This window comes from Buteo buteo, chromosome 12 (genome assembly GCF_964188355.1).
Source record: "Buteo buteo chromosome 12, bButBut1.hap1.1, whole genome shotgun sequence".
Taxonomy (NCBI): domain Eukaryota; kingdom Metazoa; phylum Chordata; class Aves; order Accipitriformes; family Accipitridae; genus Buteo; species Buteo buteo.
In genome coordinates, this window is record NC_134182.1 from 28196323 (window position 1) to 28213224 (window position 16902).

Consider the following 16902-nt stretch of genomic DNA (forward strand, 5'->3'; position numbering starts at 1 on the left):
TAGAACTTCAACCTAAAATAAACTTCCTAAAGTAATGTTACAAAAGAAGGGAAACATTACATATAACCTGGCAGAGTAATTCCTGTCCTCAGATTGGATTCAGCATCACTAGAACATGGGGGTAAAGCATGCATTAATCGCAGAATAGGATCACAGAACCCCACAGACTGAAGGGGACCTCAGGAAGCCTTGGAACCAACCTCCTTCCCAAAGCAGGGCCAGCTGATAGGAGTACACTCAGCTGAGCTGATTTCACTATCACCAAGAAGCATTTCTCATACCAGTTTGAAGTGAGCCATCCTGACCATAGTACATCAATACCTTCACTGCAAGGAAGATTGAAGGGAAGAAGAAAAAGAGGGGTGAGGGGTGCTGATGAGCCCTACTACCTGAAATCAGGACACATGAAGAATCAGCAGCAGTTAAGAACTCCCACAACAACCTCGTTGTAACTGTCACTCATGCCTGCTTGTCTCTCCCATGAGTAGAACCAAACCACACTCTAAATCAACATGATAATCTAGAATTTTCCTCTCTGCTAAGATTTATGCCTTACATTTTCTTTACTCTAAGTAGTCCCAGTGATAGCACAATATAGAAAGTTAAATATGTAAATCTTTGCTGGTTTAGAAACAGAGAGACTCCTACCACCATTTCATGCTATTTAAAAAACACTTCCCCGTGATCAGCCTTAGCACTTTTTTAATCTTTATTAGAATTATTCTCTGTGCCTGCAGCTAGTCTTCCCAAAATGCAGGGAAACAGATGCACAGTAAAAACTCTACTTATACCCTGGATGAGACTAATCAATACAACTCTAAATTGTGTGTTTATTTCCACTTCTTTTAAGGGAAACAACAACTAAAAAGCAACAACTTGTATCTGGAGGATGGGTAATTATGGACAGCAAGTGTCATTTCAATATAAATAGGGGAAATAAATGCAAATTACACAACACTTAACTCTTACGAATTGGCTGTTAACTGAGACAATAGTCTACAAGATGTTGTTTGGAGTATCTCATTAATAAAATTCAAAATTGTTTTCAGTAATTATGTGCAATCATTGTCATTTTATCACTGGCCAAAAATAGTCCCTCACTGCATGCTTCAACATATAATTATGTCACAGATTGCCGAGAAAATCATCCTGTCTATAGGAGAGAATTGGAATTGTACCACACTAACACAGAAGTGTCACACACTAGCAAAAGGAAACTTTCGTTTGGTGATGAATTTGCTGCTAGAGAGGACTAGTAAATGCTCTTGAAAGACCAAGGACAGCACTTAGAGTGATGGGCCACTTTCATAAACTGATTTTAGCAGATCTAGAAAAACATCTTCCACACCTTCTTTTCACTTGAGAGGTTTATTGTCACTGGCTTTTACTTTCAAGAACACCTGTACCTGAACTTTAATCTTCTGGTTTGGTTCATAACATTGAGTACTGCACACCTATTTGTGAATTACCTTGACAAGCTGCTCTGCAACAGGCAAGTAAAACACTAGTTCTGCAGCAGCACAAGGGAATAAGTAGCCCCAACTGCTCAGTCCCCGTACCAACATGTTTGGAGGAACATAAGCAACAATCAGCTCTCCTGCAACCTAGTACACCTAGTTACCCAACAAGCTCAAACACTGTTTCCTTGATTACTGTGGAGACTGTGCCACAAGCAGTGCTTGTCTGTTTTTACCTACAGCAAACAGAGCCAGAGCCTAGTCTGGGACACGGCAATCTGGGCAGAGGCCAGCACATTAAACCTGCAGCTGGAAATTCCCTATAGCGCCTGGATGTCCCCCTTCTCTCGCCATACCCTGCATCCAAACCCAATGTTTTTCCCACACATATCCTAGCTCTGTGCTTCACTTCACACTTCCAGGCAACTTGCAGCATAACCCCATCAACCCCTTCATCCTCCCTGAAGATTCCCATAGCCTATCCTTCCCCTTGACCTTACACACACCCTCACATCCTACCTCCTCCTTGCCTGTTACTGGCACACATCTGTCTTACAGGTACAGAGTTAGTGACAGCCCAATTATTTCTGTGATTTTAATACACTGCAATGTCAGAATCTCCTCAGTTGAAACAGTTGGAAACCCCCCCCCCCCGCCCCCTTTTTTCTTCCCCAGAGCTATGCCCACCTAGGCAGAAATAGGAACAGGAGAAATAAGCATAAATTCAAATGAGAGCAGCTGGCTACTTCTTCATCTGCTGCACATACATGGGCACACACACAGAGGCTTGCCCACATCACTGACAAGAGCTATTCTCAAGTGCCTGTGACATTGCAGGCCACCTGAAACCTGTCAGAGTAGAAAGACAGACATAACTAGGCCTGGCAAATTTGATGAACGTTTATTTGGGATGTAATTTTGCCTACAATTTTTTTTTTAATGTGTCTGCTGTATCTTTCATTCTTTACAACACAATCTGCCCCTCTTTGTGCAGTTCAGAACTGCAACTTCAGGCTGCCCTGAATTAAACAGATGCATTTAACTTTCAGGAGAAAGTAAAAATATTTTTCTTTTTAGATGATAGATGTAATTTATAGGGGAATAGATGCATGAAATATATTTGCAACTGAATGCCCTCAGGTTTTTATGTGAGGTCCTAAAACACTCAGTAAACATTACCTGAAAACTCACCTTTTGCATCTAACTTTTTCATCAGCAGTAAAACCTCCCAGCCTTTGCCATCCATTCTTTCCACATAGATACAACCTGACACATTGTCCTGGTTTTGGCTAGGATAGAGCTAATTTTTTCCTAGCAGCTGGTATAGTGTTGTGTTTTGGATTTAGTATGAGAATAATGTTGATAGCAACAACCAAAAACATCAGTGTGTTAAGTATACTAAGTCAAAGATTTTTCAGCTTCTCATGCCCAGCCAGCAAGAAGGCTGGAGGGGCACAAGAAGTTGACACAGCCAGGAGAGCTGACCTAAACCGGCCAAAGGGATATTCCATACCATGGGACGTCATGTCCCATACATAAACTGGGGGGAAAGCTGGCCAAGGGCTGCTGCTCAGGAACTAACTGGGTATTGGTCAGTGAGTGGTGAGCAATTGCATTGTGCATCACTTGTTTTGTATATTCCAATCCTTTTATTCTTATTATTATTATTACCATTATTATTCTTTTCTTCCTTTTTCTGTCCTGTCTTTATCTCAACCCATACATTTTACTTTTTTCTTCCCAATTCTCTCCCCCACCCCACTGGTGGGGGGGAAGTGAACGAGCTGCATGGTGCTTAGTTGCTGACTGGGGTTAAACCATGACACACATGAAAGAATGCGGGGAGTTATCCTCAACTGTCACTTGCTAATTTTGCCAGATAAAAATCTGGTCCTATGGATTTTAAGAGTGATGAAAATTTGTCTTTGCAAGCATGAGTTTAAATACTTTTAAAGAAAATCAAACACACACAACAGGATTTCCTAATAAGAAGGCCAAAAACATAAAATGTACATGTTCTTAAACAAAAGTGTACAGTACTTTTATAAGAGAACTGGAAAAAATTAAAGATGTAAAAATAAATAACAAAATTAAAAGGGATATACAAAATCAAGGGAGAGATTAATCTCTCCTGTCAGCACTCAATTAACTCAATGAAGTTAATAAACTCATTCAAGTGAAGAAGAAAACATGACAGTGTTCCCTCACTAGTCCAAAAGTCAGTCTTGGCTTATTGACAGATCTATCTCCAGCTCTACAAATCATGCTCCCACCAAAAGTCAATCAATGCTTTTCGGAAGGGACAATTTTAGGCAGCAGTTGAAACTAAAATCGAAGTCATCTGTGCTGCATCTCCCTAGGGGAAGAGAACAGACCAAAGGAAAAGTAGACAGAATAACTGCCTTACAAGGAGGATAATGACAGGTAGTTTGACAAGCACCATACTGACTTTATAAAATGTTTCACACACACAAATTATGCAATGCAGCTAATAACACGACGGGGGTGGAAGGAGGCTGGAAAAGCAGAACACTGTTCGTTCATTCTCATGAGATGTTGTTCATACTTTACAGAAGTGTCTGTCTGTGTTTTGACAACCTGCCAGTCCATCACTACCTAAAGCACAAGACTTGCTGTAGGCAATTTGACCCTTTTCTTCCTTTCCTACGCCCTCTTGCTTATTCTAAAGAATATAGGCTCTCCAGTAATAGCATCTGATGTTTTTAAAGGCAAGCTATAGTTCAGGATTATTTTGCATGTTGAGAAAGCCCACAGGCACACTCAGTATTTTCTCTGCAACTGCAGCTAGCTCTCTGTTATCAGGAAGAATGGCAATTACCGTTTTGTTATTCAAACATTTTTCAAACTTGGGACTAAAGTGAGAGTGGGTCTAGAACTTCACCCAAAATAGATGCTTTAAGCATTAGGTTAACTGAGTGTGGACTTTGGCTTTTTTTTTTTTTACTTCTATTTGTTCACATAGTTTTAGTGATAAAAATAAAATTACACCTCTAAATAGAGGTGTTCATATGCCTTATTTTTTCCACAGGTAGCAGTACCTAAGTTGATAGACAGATCATGATCCCTGTTTGTACCAAGTTCTTCAGTTGCCATTCAACAGTGAGGGTTAGAAATGTGATGGGAACTACTTGAATTACAAGACTTAAAATAAGGAAGAATTAAAGGGTAAGTCACAAACTAATATTTGAAATGGGAGATGAGAAAGAGATGGGAGATGCACTTTCTGCCTTTACTTTGCGTACAAACCAGGTATCTACAATCTGTACCCACAAGCAATCTCAAATAAAATACACCAAAAAAAAAAAACCAAACAAAAAAAACCAAAAACAAACCCCACAACACATAGAGCCTTACATCCTTTCCTCTCCATCTGCTACATCTGTTTAGGCATTTGGTACATAATTTCCCCTCTGTTTTGTTAACCGAAATGAAAAACAAACAAAAAAAAGTCGTACAAAAAGAAAAGGGAGAATTGGGTTCTTAACAGTGCATTGCTTTGGACAGGCTGGCAATCTTGACTGTTGAAGGTTTTCCTTCTTCCCAAGATAGGTTTCAGCTAAACCATCAGATTACTGCACTCTGAAATCCAGTGTTCAACCTGTTAACTGGGAAGGTGTATTGGATTTAGCTGGGATGGAGATAATTTTCTTCACAGCAGCCTATATGCATTTTAGATCGCTGACCAAAACAGTGTTGGTAACACACCAACATATTAGCTATTGCTATGCAGCCCCAAGGCTTTCTCTGTTTCTCACTGTGCCATCGCAGTGAGCAGGCTGGAGATGGGCAAGAGGTTTGGAGGTGACACAGCCCCAGGACAGCTGACCCCAACTGACCAAAGGGATGTTCCAGACCATACAACATCATGCTTAGCAGTAAAACTGAGGGAGGGAGATTTTCTAAAGTAGCTGTTGCTCAGAGACTGGCTGGGCATTGGTCTGCTGGTGGTGAGTGATTGCTTTTGCATTGCTTGTTTTTCAGGGTGGAAATGGGGGGGGGGATGTCCTTTTTTTCTTCACTTAAACTGCCTTTATCTCAACCCATGAGGGTTTTCCCCTTGCTTTTGGCCTTCTATTCTCATCCCCACCCTGCTGGAGGAGGGTGAGCAAGTGGCTAGGGGCTTACCTTCCAGCTGGGGTCAGCCTACCACTGAGGGGCTGCTTAGGTGGGTGGCAGCTCTACTGGTTGGGGAAGATTGGAAGTGGGGCACATGTACGATTTGATCACATACTCCTTTCAAACATCCAGAAAACAGCATTTTTTCAGTATTACTGACATACAGTTGCATTTGAACTAGAAATTTAGCTCACCATTGGGCCTGATTAGGAATTGCCTCTCAAATCAACGAACCATTTTCAAATGCATGCCTAACCTGATGACAAATTGCTTCTGCCTTCTCTGTGCCAAGTACCTTTACAGGGGGTTTAAGGCAGAGTTTAAGTGCTTAGTGTCCTGAAAGGTGTTAATATTTAGTCCCACATTCAACACCTGATGAGTGATTCACAGCAAGTCAAGTCAAAGCTCACTTCTACCAGTCTGTGTAATTCCTTTCTACTACTGCCCACACCATAACAGCAATAAAGCACTTAATACTGTGTTCAACTCAGATAACATACTGCATCTGAAATAGTCTTTTAAACAGCACAGGCAAAGGCAACTCATGCCTGGCTCATATGACCTTTCCTCCAAAGTATTTTTTATAGCTACATCCACCAGACTAAATGCTGATATCCTCATCCAAGCAAAACCTATTCTGAAGCCCCAAGAATTTCTCCAGACATTACTTGAACAGCAGACTAGGTGTTAAGCTCAGCACAGTGCTGATTTCAGGAAAAAAAGGCTCTGTTTTGTAGGTATTTGAAAGAAAATAACACAGAAAATCCAGCAGGTCTGAATGTTAAAATCTGACGTAATTACCTGACACCACTGATGACAGAATCAGCTCAGGTTGAGAGCATCCTGTGGTCCCTGCTGCCTTGCACATTACACATTTTGACTAGGACTAGGATGTGTCAAACAAAACATAGAATAATGATTTCCACCCTTTTGCACTCATTTTGCTCTAGCCCAAGTGACCACAGAGAATTAAGAACCAAGCTGTGCCTGAGTCTAGGCAAACTGTTCTGATTCACAAATCAAGGGTTTCCTCACACAGTCATCCTACCGTGGATTTTAAAAGACTGAAGAGGGTCATGCTCCTATGACCACAGACTAAAGAATTTAGCTGAAATGCCATGCACTGGTTCACACAAAAGCAAGAAGCAGGAGAGGGGGCTTGTGCATTAGCGTCATATGAATATCACATACACCATGTACCTTAATGACATACCAACTGACAAAACAGATGCCACACACTATGCTGCCTCTGAACACAGGGTACAAAGTAGGCATACATATGTGGATACAGACCAGCCCCCCAGTGCTTCGTGGGGAAGCCTCCACATTACAGCTAGCCCAGAGCTGGCAAGAAGGGTGGAACTGCTACAGCAGAAGCACGCTGCACTAATTGTGTAAGCTCCAGGCAACACAGCAAGAAAGGGGGAAGGTCAGATAAAGTGCTTGCTGACATGTCAAGCTAGCAGTCACGCTTAGAGCATGAGAACCACTTACCTACACCAAGGAATCATTACTGACCTTTGCAGACATATCGGCACAGAATCAGCCTGCAGTTCAATCGCTTGCAGGATCAGAGGCATAGCCATATACGCTATTTACTAAAGAACAATCCCCAAGAAAAGGCTGTCACAATATAAACACAAAGGTTTGATTGTGTTGCCACTTTTACCTAATCTGAAAGCAAGGTGACAACCTGTGAGACCATTTCACAGCTTTTGATTTCTCAGTCCAACAGCTTCTCCCCACCCATGCCTACAGAGTAGAGCACTAAGCACAGGGCAGGGTGAAAGATGCAAGACCTAGAATTATAGGCCATTTACCAAAGTTACCTCCTTTTGTCTTTGGGTAGAAACTTCCTAAAAGTTATAGCATTATAATGACCCAGGTAGTGAATAACCCTTGCAGGGTCAAGTTTCACTACAGTCATAAAAACAGCTGCCTAGACAAAGAGAAAAAGGAGTGGAGATGTTTGAGGAAACATTTTCTTTCCCTCCAATACTTTATCTGTTGAAAGTTCAGGGACTTGGGGAAAAGTTTTCATCAATATAACAGCATTTTCTCTCTCATTTGCTTCTACAATAAAAGCAGAATAAGCAGCTGTGTTTACAGTTTGCAACTTAGAATTTATTTTTTTTATTACCATGTCAAATTTTTCATGGTGACTTAATCATCAAATCCATTTATGCTATTACTATTGTGGTGATAAGTTAGAGTGATAATACTGTTTAACCACAACACATCGAAGTTTTACAACACCTTTCACCTGAAGATTTCTGTAGAAAACATGAAGTTTCCTGTGGCCCTTATATAATGGGTCCTTTGGTTGTAGTACTTCAGACGGCGAAACTCAGGCATTGGAATTTGCACACAGTTACACAGCAAGTCTGTGAAACTTGCATCTCCATCTCACGGCCTCAGTCCTAAAATCCTTCTACAGGTCTCGCATGCTCTGGAAACATAGGGAGACACCATATCCTGAGTTTGGTAACCCCTCTTCTGGGGCTACACAGCATTTAGAAGTGTTAGAAATATGATCCTAATCTTTCAGAACAGAAAGCTGTCTAGGTGGATGACTATTGATATAACATGATTAATCAGTATTCCCATGTCACAAGCAAGGGAATAAATACTCAGAGTGACACCCTCAGACTTTCTGCTTAGTTTAAATGTTGTTGCTATTGTTTAAGAACGGAGAGTGGTCCTATCTTTCGTGTACATGGTGCACACCATAATAGGACCCTGCTTTCCACAGATACTTAGCATTCAGCGCAAGATGCAAATAATGAAATACAACAGCCAACATAATGGAGTCTCTCCAAGAGGCGTGAAAAGGTAAAACAAAGCAGGAGACAACTCAGCCAGTACTAATGAAGCAAGAAAGAATATGACATTGTGTACAAACTTTCATAAACAATTTTATTGATCTGTATTTTTTCTACTCCTAACCTGCCCCATTATGAATATGACACAATCTCATGTAACACTTTAGATAACATTAAGCTTGGCCTTGAAAACATAACATTAAGGAGTCTGTTGTTTCCCTTTAATTAATGCCCTACCGTGTCTGAGAAACTCAGTTGCAATTGAAGCAGCACTCTATCCACTCAAAAGTCAGAGAAAATTCTCCATTTGCAGTTGACAAACCCTCTAAAGTCTATCCAAAAAACTACTCATCCTGTTTTCCTCTAGTCAGTGTCATTCTCTGCACCAAGTTTAGGAGAATTTAAACAGACATGTATCTTGTGCTGCATTCTATATGGTACATCAGCCAACCAACCTTGTGATTCAAATCTATCTGCTACACGCTGCACTAAAGAAAAATAGAATGAGGCTGGGAAAACTTATCTTGACAGATAGAAGCAGAGCTGTATTATTGGCCTGCCAGCTAGAAACAGTCCTGAATTTAGCTGGTCCTTCTGCTCAAAGAAACTTGCTACTCAGCTAGATCTGTAGCTAAACATCTTGTTGGCAGCACAAATATGCTATTAAGTCCCAGTACATGGCAACCTATTAGAGCACACAAAAAAGATACTAATAAACTCATCAATCTAAGAAGATAAACAATGATGTACCAGCCTTTGACAGCCTGGGATACAACATGATTTCATTACATTTTGGGTTGGCTTCCCCCCCAAAATTCTTTACTCTCCTTTAGTGAAAAGGATCTGACCAAAAACTTGGTGCATCAGAATACCCTGTAGATCCAAAAAAACTGCATCTCATCTCTTAAGAACTGGCTGGTTGGGTAGATCTGTTTATTCAATTTTTTTTTACTTGTGAAAAATGATAAAACTCCTATACCACTAGACTGAATTAAACAGTAGAGGTTCAACAGGAAACAGTTGCTGTTCTTTTTTTTAATGTACTTATCACACTGAAACATGGGTCCATCTCTTCCCCTCCACATGCCTCTGATCCTTCTTGTTAGGGGTGTAGGCAGTATCAGAGTGCTGAAAGATTATAAACAGATTTGAACTGTGCCACAGGCCAGTCCACTGGAATTAATAATGCTTCTCTGCAAGGTACATAATTTGCAGGAGGCTGCGCAGCTTAGGAGACAGGAAGGTCTGTGGAGGGTTTTCCACACCTCTTGTAACAGGCAACTGAGACATTTCCAAGTTCTCAAAGTAACGTACAAAGAAACATGGTTTCTAATATATACAGAAAGCCCACTCATTAGTTGTGTTTATTAGTTATTCTTCAAATGGTTTGAAGTTCAAACTTGGATTAACTTTCATTATTGTGATTAGGTACTAGAGAACAACTCTGCTCAAAATTATAGGTATAGGTAAGAATTGCTCTGTTGCTTTAAGATTTGCATAATTTAGAAGTGTTTAGAAGTGTCATCAACACCAGTTGTTGGGGGGGGGGGGGGGGAAACAACAAACGTTATTCAGTGCTTCCTTCAATACCTTTTCATCTACAGAGCTCATTCTGCAGTCAGGTGTGGTGGACATGACAAAAAGACTAGAGACCTGGCTTCATTTGTGTCCAGAGACTATCCAGGTCCTTCAGATCTGTTTCATGTACACACAAAACTAAATTCTTCTTGAAACATTTATATGGCTCAGGGATGAAAAAAGTGCTATTAATACAAATAACGTAGCTTGCATTTCTCTGTATTTTAAATACTGTTTTATAATGGTCTTTCCACTTCACAGTGAAGAATCCCTTTACTCAGTGACATCCAACTCTCAATTAAAAAATACCTGGGAAAAAGAGTCAAAGAGGTAGCTCACATAACTATGCCAGTGAGTAGCTAGATAGATGTGGTTATATTCCTGCAATTTCTCTGAAAAGAAAACAAAAATATTTCAACTCATTATGTTTACAGGGAAACATCTGTCTCCACTACACATGGCATTCACATTACTAAGCAAACTGAATGGGCACATTTCACTGATACTGACGGGCAGCTGGCACATGGTGAGGCTTCTGTCTTGTCACCCTGCTACCAGGCACACACTAATGCCACAGCCTAGCCTATGACCCAGCCCTTCAAAAATATGTTGGTATGTGTTACGTGGGCAACATTCCGTTGAAGTCCATGAAATTACTTATGGTTAACTAGCTCATACTATGACATTTTATTACATAGCTGAGAGAATGACAGAAGTGATACAGTTGCAAAAATTCAGAATCAAATCCTGCATGGTGCTACCAATTATATATCAACTCTTTGTCATGATGCGATTTACCACCCACAATCTTCTCTTCTCCCTGTCCCCAGCTGTAGACCTTCATGTCCAAAAAAAACCTAAAATATCTAGATCTTGCCATTCTTTTTCCAGACACTCATTCCACTTCATTCCCAAGCAGTTTTTTATCAACATGAAATTCAGAAAGAATTAGCTATTTCTCATTATTGTACAGAAACCTCCAATACACAGGAAAATATAAAGTGTGGGAGGGGAAATTTCCACAGAAGTACAACAAATTAGTCTGATGCTTAAAACGCATTTCTCTGCAAAGCTACTGAAGACTCCATCAGGATTTCTTTTCTGCACTTAAGATGCTCTGCAGGATCATTTCCTGCAGAAATGACAGAACTTTATTTAAATGTTATTTAACTAGAACATATCACACAGCTCAAGCTAACAGATATTTATTGTACTTACATGTATAAAGAACTCCTAACTGGTTTGTAGGATTTTTCTCAGGTTCCTGCAGCAAGTGCTACGCTTTATCATACAGTTACAGGATGCAGAAAGCAATTTTGCTTCTTGGTCACAAATACTTGCTGCTTAAGCTCCTCTTCTGGCCTGAAGTTCTTCAGACAGAGTTCTTTTTAATCTCATGAAGAAGGAGAAACCACAACACTTCAAATGAAATTGTTAATGAACCAAAGTCATCCTTCTTCATCCAAAAGTACTATTTCTCTTATTTGCTTTCTCATTTGAAGAACATAAGAGAACAGCAGCAGCCTCAGCATGTTTCCCTTAGCCATACCATCTCTTTTTATGAGATTATCAACTATAATAGAGTATTGACCTGCTTATAACCATCATTCAGTAACCGAGCTTTTATCCCCCCCCCCCCAAAAAAAAAAAGTGAAGTGAAATTATAAAGCTACAGCAATCACTGCTAGTGGATCCCTCTAGCCATCTCTGCCTTTAACTCAAGAGCAAAGCAAAACACTAAACAGAGTGAGATACTGCTATCATAGCTGGGGCAATATGGAATGGGGCACAGGGCAGTTACAAAGAACACTAGTCCAATTAGGGAAGTTTGAGTGTCAGGCTGCTGAATTCCCTATCATTTCCTGGCACCACTGCCTTTAATTAGGCCTTGGATTGATTACTGCCTTTGTTCTCCATTGACCCACCACTGACTCTGACAGGGGTTGTATTTTCCCCTGCTACAATTAGAAGACAAAGTTCTGAGCGTCAGCAAGCATTACACAGGCAACCAGGCTGCTTAATACTACAGAGCCTTTGGAGAGAAGATGTGTTTGTGACATTAACACCCACTTCTTTCTTTAAAGGATACAGTAGGATGGAAACAGTCCTGGTCCAACAGTAAATTACAGTTGCAGTTAATTTAAATTTGCCAGGGTATTTATATGCAGTGTATTAAAAAAAAAAAAAACAAACACAGAGCATGACTAGCAAAACAATCTACCTGGTTCTTCTGTAATCCAAACTAAGAGGAAGGTAAGCAAGAGAGGGTGGAACAGACTGCTGTTTGAGCATTTAGTTTGTAAAATAGCAGCAACTAGGCTGGAGAAAGTAATTTTGTATGCAGGTACGTAGAATATAAAGCTTTATGGCAATCTAGAGCACTATGGACATCCACAGAGCTAAAGTAGCAATGCAAAAATACATTAAACAAAGTAAAACCTGAAAGAATGTAACACAAAAAAAAAATCTGTTTCTATATTTATTATTCTGCGTTTCATATTTTGGTAGCACTTAGAGGCAACAGCTAAAAAAATAACTAAAAAAATACCAAGATCTCTGTATTGGTTTTATGTGGCAAGGTTTTGGTAGCGGGGGGGGTTACAGGGGTGGCTTCTGTAAGAAGCTGCTGGAAGCTTCCCCTGTGTTCGAGAGAGAGCGAGCCCATACCAGTCGGCTCTGAGACGGACCCGCCGCCGGCCAAGGCCGAGCCAATCAGTGATAGTGGTAACGCCTCTGTGATAACATTTTTAAGAAGGAAAAAAGTTGGGAGAGTGAGTAACAGCCGCGGGAGAGAGGAGTGAGAACATGTAAGAGAAACAAGCCTGCGGACACCAAGGTCAGTGAAGAAGGAGGGGGAGGAGATGCTCCAGGCGCCGGAGCGGAGATTCCCCTGCAGCCCGTGGGGAAGACCCTGGTGAGGCAGGCTGTCCCCCTGCAGTCCAGGGAGGTCCACGGTGGAGCAGATCTCCACCTGCAGCCCGTGGAGGACCCCACGCCGGAGCAGGTGGGTTCCCGAAGGAGGCTGTGACCCCGTGGGAACCCCGCGCTGGAGCAGGTTCCTGGCAGGACCTGCGGATCTGCGGAGAGAGGAGCCCGTGGAGCAGGTTTTCTGGCAGGACTTGTGACCCCGTGGGGGACCCGCGCTGGAGCAGTCTGCTCCTGAAGGACTGCACACCGTGGAAAGGACCCATGCTGGAGCAGTTCGTGAAGAACTGCAGCCCGTGGGAATGGCCCACGTTGGAGAAGTTCGTGGAGGACTGACCCCGTGGGTGGGACCCCACGCTGGAGCGGGGGAAGAGTGTGATCAGCCCTCACCCTGAGGAGGCGAAGCGGCAGAAAATAACGTGTGATGACCGTAAACCCCATCCCTGTCCCCCTTGTGCCGCTGGGGGGGTTTGGTGGAGAAATCCGGGAGTGAAGTTGTGCCCGGGAAGAAGGGAGGGGTGGTGGGAAGGTGTTCTGAGATTTCGTTTTATTTCTCATTACCTTACTCTGGCTGATTTGTAATAAATTGAGTTAATTTTCCCTAAGCTGAGTCTGTTTTGCCCGTGACAGTAATTAGTGAATGATCTCTCCTGTCCTTATCTCGACCCGCAAGTTTTTGTTATATTTTTCTCTCCCCTGTCCAGCTGAGGATGGGGGAGTGATAGAACGGCTCTGGTGGGCACCTGGCGTTTAGCCAGGGTCAACCCATCACAATCTCTTATGCCATGCACTGTACAAAGACAGACAGCTTTTTCCCAATTAGAATTTACAGTCTTAGTAGAAAGGAGTCAGGGCAAAGAAACAAAGGTAAAAATAACTTGTAGGTAGCACAGTTTGTTCAAGGCCATATGATTTGCCTATGCTACTGCAAAAAAGAGAATTCCAGCTTCCACATAGGTTAGCAGCTATTCACTATGCCACATTGCTTTTTGTCATTAAAACACAGGTCCTGGGAATCAAACTATCAGGCTCTCTGTGACTGTGACAAGTCATTTTGCTCCTCCATACCTTTGATCTCTAGTCATAAATCCCTTAGAGCAGACAAAAGGCTGAAGGATAATTCATTAATACTCATGAATCATTTGAGTGCATTTTCAAAACTGAACTTAAGTATTTATTCTAGAACAAAGTCCAGATATTAAAAAAGTCTTAATGCATTTTGAATAATTAAACTGTCTGAACATGGGAAGGTTCCTATTAAGTATGATTCTCATTGGTACAAGTAGGCAGTTCAGAGGACATTAGAAATTGACAGCAATGAAAAAATTGGAGGATTTTTTCCTCCTCTTCCCTGGCCTTTTCTCTTCCCATCACTCATGCTTGGCAAGTTCCCACAGTGCAGGACAGCAGCCACCTGTGGAACCAGAATGACACTAGTCAATTCTGCCAGCAAGCCCAGGTGACCAGCCTCTAGAGGATTTGCTCAGGTAGAAAATGAGTATCTAGCACCCATATTCCTCTACCACATCAGTGTTCCCACCACTGCAGGCACATCCATCTCCACTGAGAGGGGAGATTATCAGGGCTCATTTCTACCTTGCCAGTCCATAGTTACTATTTTGGCCCAAAAGACAACTGCAATGAGTGAGCTTTCAGATTTGCTCCTTAGAATGGACAGGGGTAGAACAAGCTCAGAATTCTGTGAATTCAAAAGCATGCTTGCTTGGTGTCTGGCACCCGGGTCTGATATTAGTCCCACTATCTCTTTAAAATTTAACAATTAGAGGTATGTGTTTATTTTTACCAAGAAGCTTCTGCCAAGGAACTTGAGGTGTTTTTTGTAGGCTTGTCAAAATAGCTACAATTCCAAAAAGGACCGAGACAGAGTTACTGGGTATATGGGGCAGAAGTGTTAAGAAAAGGGCATTGGATGATGCAAGAGAAATAGAGCAATGTTTACTCTACTCCAAGGATTCCTTGAACTTGTTGAAATACCTTTAACAGGTAGAAGGAGCCCTGTATTTGTATTAAACCCCAAAGTATGATCAGCAGTCACAGCCAGGGGACTTGCAATTAGTTCTTTTTTTCCACCACAGCTGAATGAAGAGTAACTGAATTAACAGCACAATAGCCACAAAAAGATGGAAATCCAATTTCTGTTCCTATCTACTCCCTGCATCAGTGGAACACCATAAGCTTCAGTAGAGAAATCTTAGCCTACAGGACCACAAGATCAGCCCTAAGGTCTGTGGCTAATGAAGAGCTATAACAAAACTAAAGTTTTGAAGCACAGTAAAGTGCCCAGGATATAATTTTAAGAAGTGCAGTGGTATCCCACAATAAACTTACAACCCAGGAAGAAACTGGTATTACCGGGACGTGCTATTTTGTGGCTAATAAGTTGTTTTTTCAGTATCCCCCTTATAATTAAAATGCAGATGAGTTAAATCTCATGGTGCTTTAGCAGAAGTCCTCATCTTTCACAATACCCGTCCATCCGTATTTTGAACGTAAATTGCTGAGCCATTGTCACTTTCCAGTTAACAATCCAGACCTCACAGATTTCAGCCTTCCTGAACACCAAAGGGTTAAGGCAGAAACTTTCAGTGACTGCAGATTAAGAAGTGACACCAATTTGCTGTTATAATTGCAAGCAAATATAAATTTGTTCTGTTGCAATGCAGATGCAGCATTTGATTCATTAAGTAGATACTCCTCTTTGCTCATAGGCACAGCATGGCAGGTCCGAAGGAGAATACTGAACACCTAAGGCATGTGTCTCAAAGGAGCTTAGCGGCTTACTGCCTGTGCTGACCAGAAATACAAAACCAAGCAGAGCCCCATGCACTTGTTGTCACACTCCCTCCCAAAGGCAGAGAGCCCTGCACTAGACTGTTTTGCCATTTAGGAAAAGCAGCTCAAGGTAGGTCTCCATGTTGTACAGCTGCAGAAAAGAAACCTTCTGCATTGGACTGACTGTTAAGGAGACAGACACTAGGACAGCCTACCACAAACACCTCAGTCTCAGTGGAGTTAAATCACATCTTTTCAGTCCGCACAGGGGGAACACAGATATGTCTGTAAAATGCATTCATGGTTTTCAAGCACCTTTCCCCTTCTTATAGACCTTCTTCAATTAGATGGTATTTAATCCACTATTTGTCACCCCAAGTGGTCACTCATAGCCACACATAAGTAGAGCATGAAACACTATTTAGACTGTTACTACTGTCAATACTGTACTTGTCTACCTACTTGCATTGGCATACTAAATTCACTGCCCTCAGACCAATTCCAAGGGTAGCCATTCTTTTAATTAAATTGGCACCTCTGCCCATTTTTCTATCACCTACCAAAAAAAAAATACGAGGAATACTAACAGAAGTGTAATAACTAAGACCGCAGTATATGAAAAAGCTGGCTTTTTCCCCCTCTAGTTACAAGTACATTTTTTCATCATGCAGTCATAAACTGTGAGGAAAAAATCATTTGCCTGCGGCTATATGTAGTCATAGTGTTTACAAATATTCTGATATCAGATGAGCAGTTCATGTCTTAATCACTCAACTGGGTGTAGATGTCTGGCTCTAGAAAACACAAATACCTCCATACTGAAGGAGAACATGGGTGAAACAAGGTCTGATTTACTGAGTAACATTTAATGCATCAAGTCCCCTTTTTGCTGGTACCAGGGGTTTGGGAAAGGGGTTAGTTTTGCCAGGTTAGCTCCCTAACAAGCTCACCACAATGTCAGAAAAGTAAGTGCTGGCACAAAAGACAGGGCAAGAATGCACACTTGAGAGGACAGGACTGCAGAGGCAAGGCAACAGGGGCCCAGAGAGGCTGTACAATCTCTGGCCTTGGAGATGCTCATAATTTCACTGCATGAGTCCCAGAACAAGCTGATCTAACACTGAAGTCCACCCTGCTTTGAAGAGGAGGCTGGACTAAGTAACTTCCAGGAGTCCCTTCCAACCCAAAAC

At 41.6% G+C, this 16902-nt stretch overlaps 1 protein-coding gene across 1 annotated transcript in view; it reads right to left on the reverse strand.

Moving 5' to 3' along the window:
- Nucleotides 1-16902, reverse strand: part of KIF26B (kinesin family member 26B) — a 312315-nt gene that overhangs the window by 277153 nt on the left and 18260 nt on the right. The gene's annotated exons all lie outside the window — the stretch shown is intronic.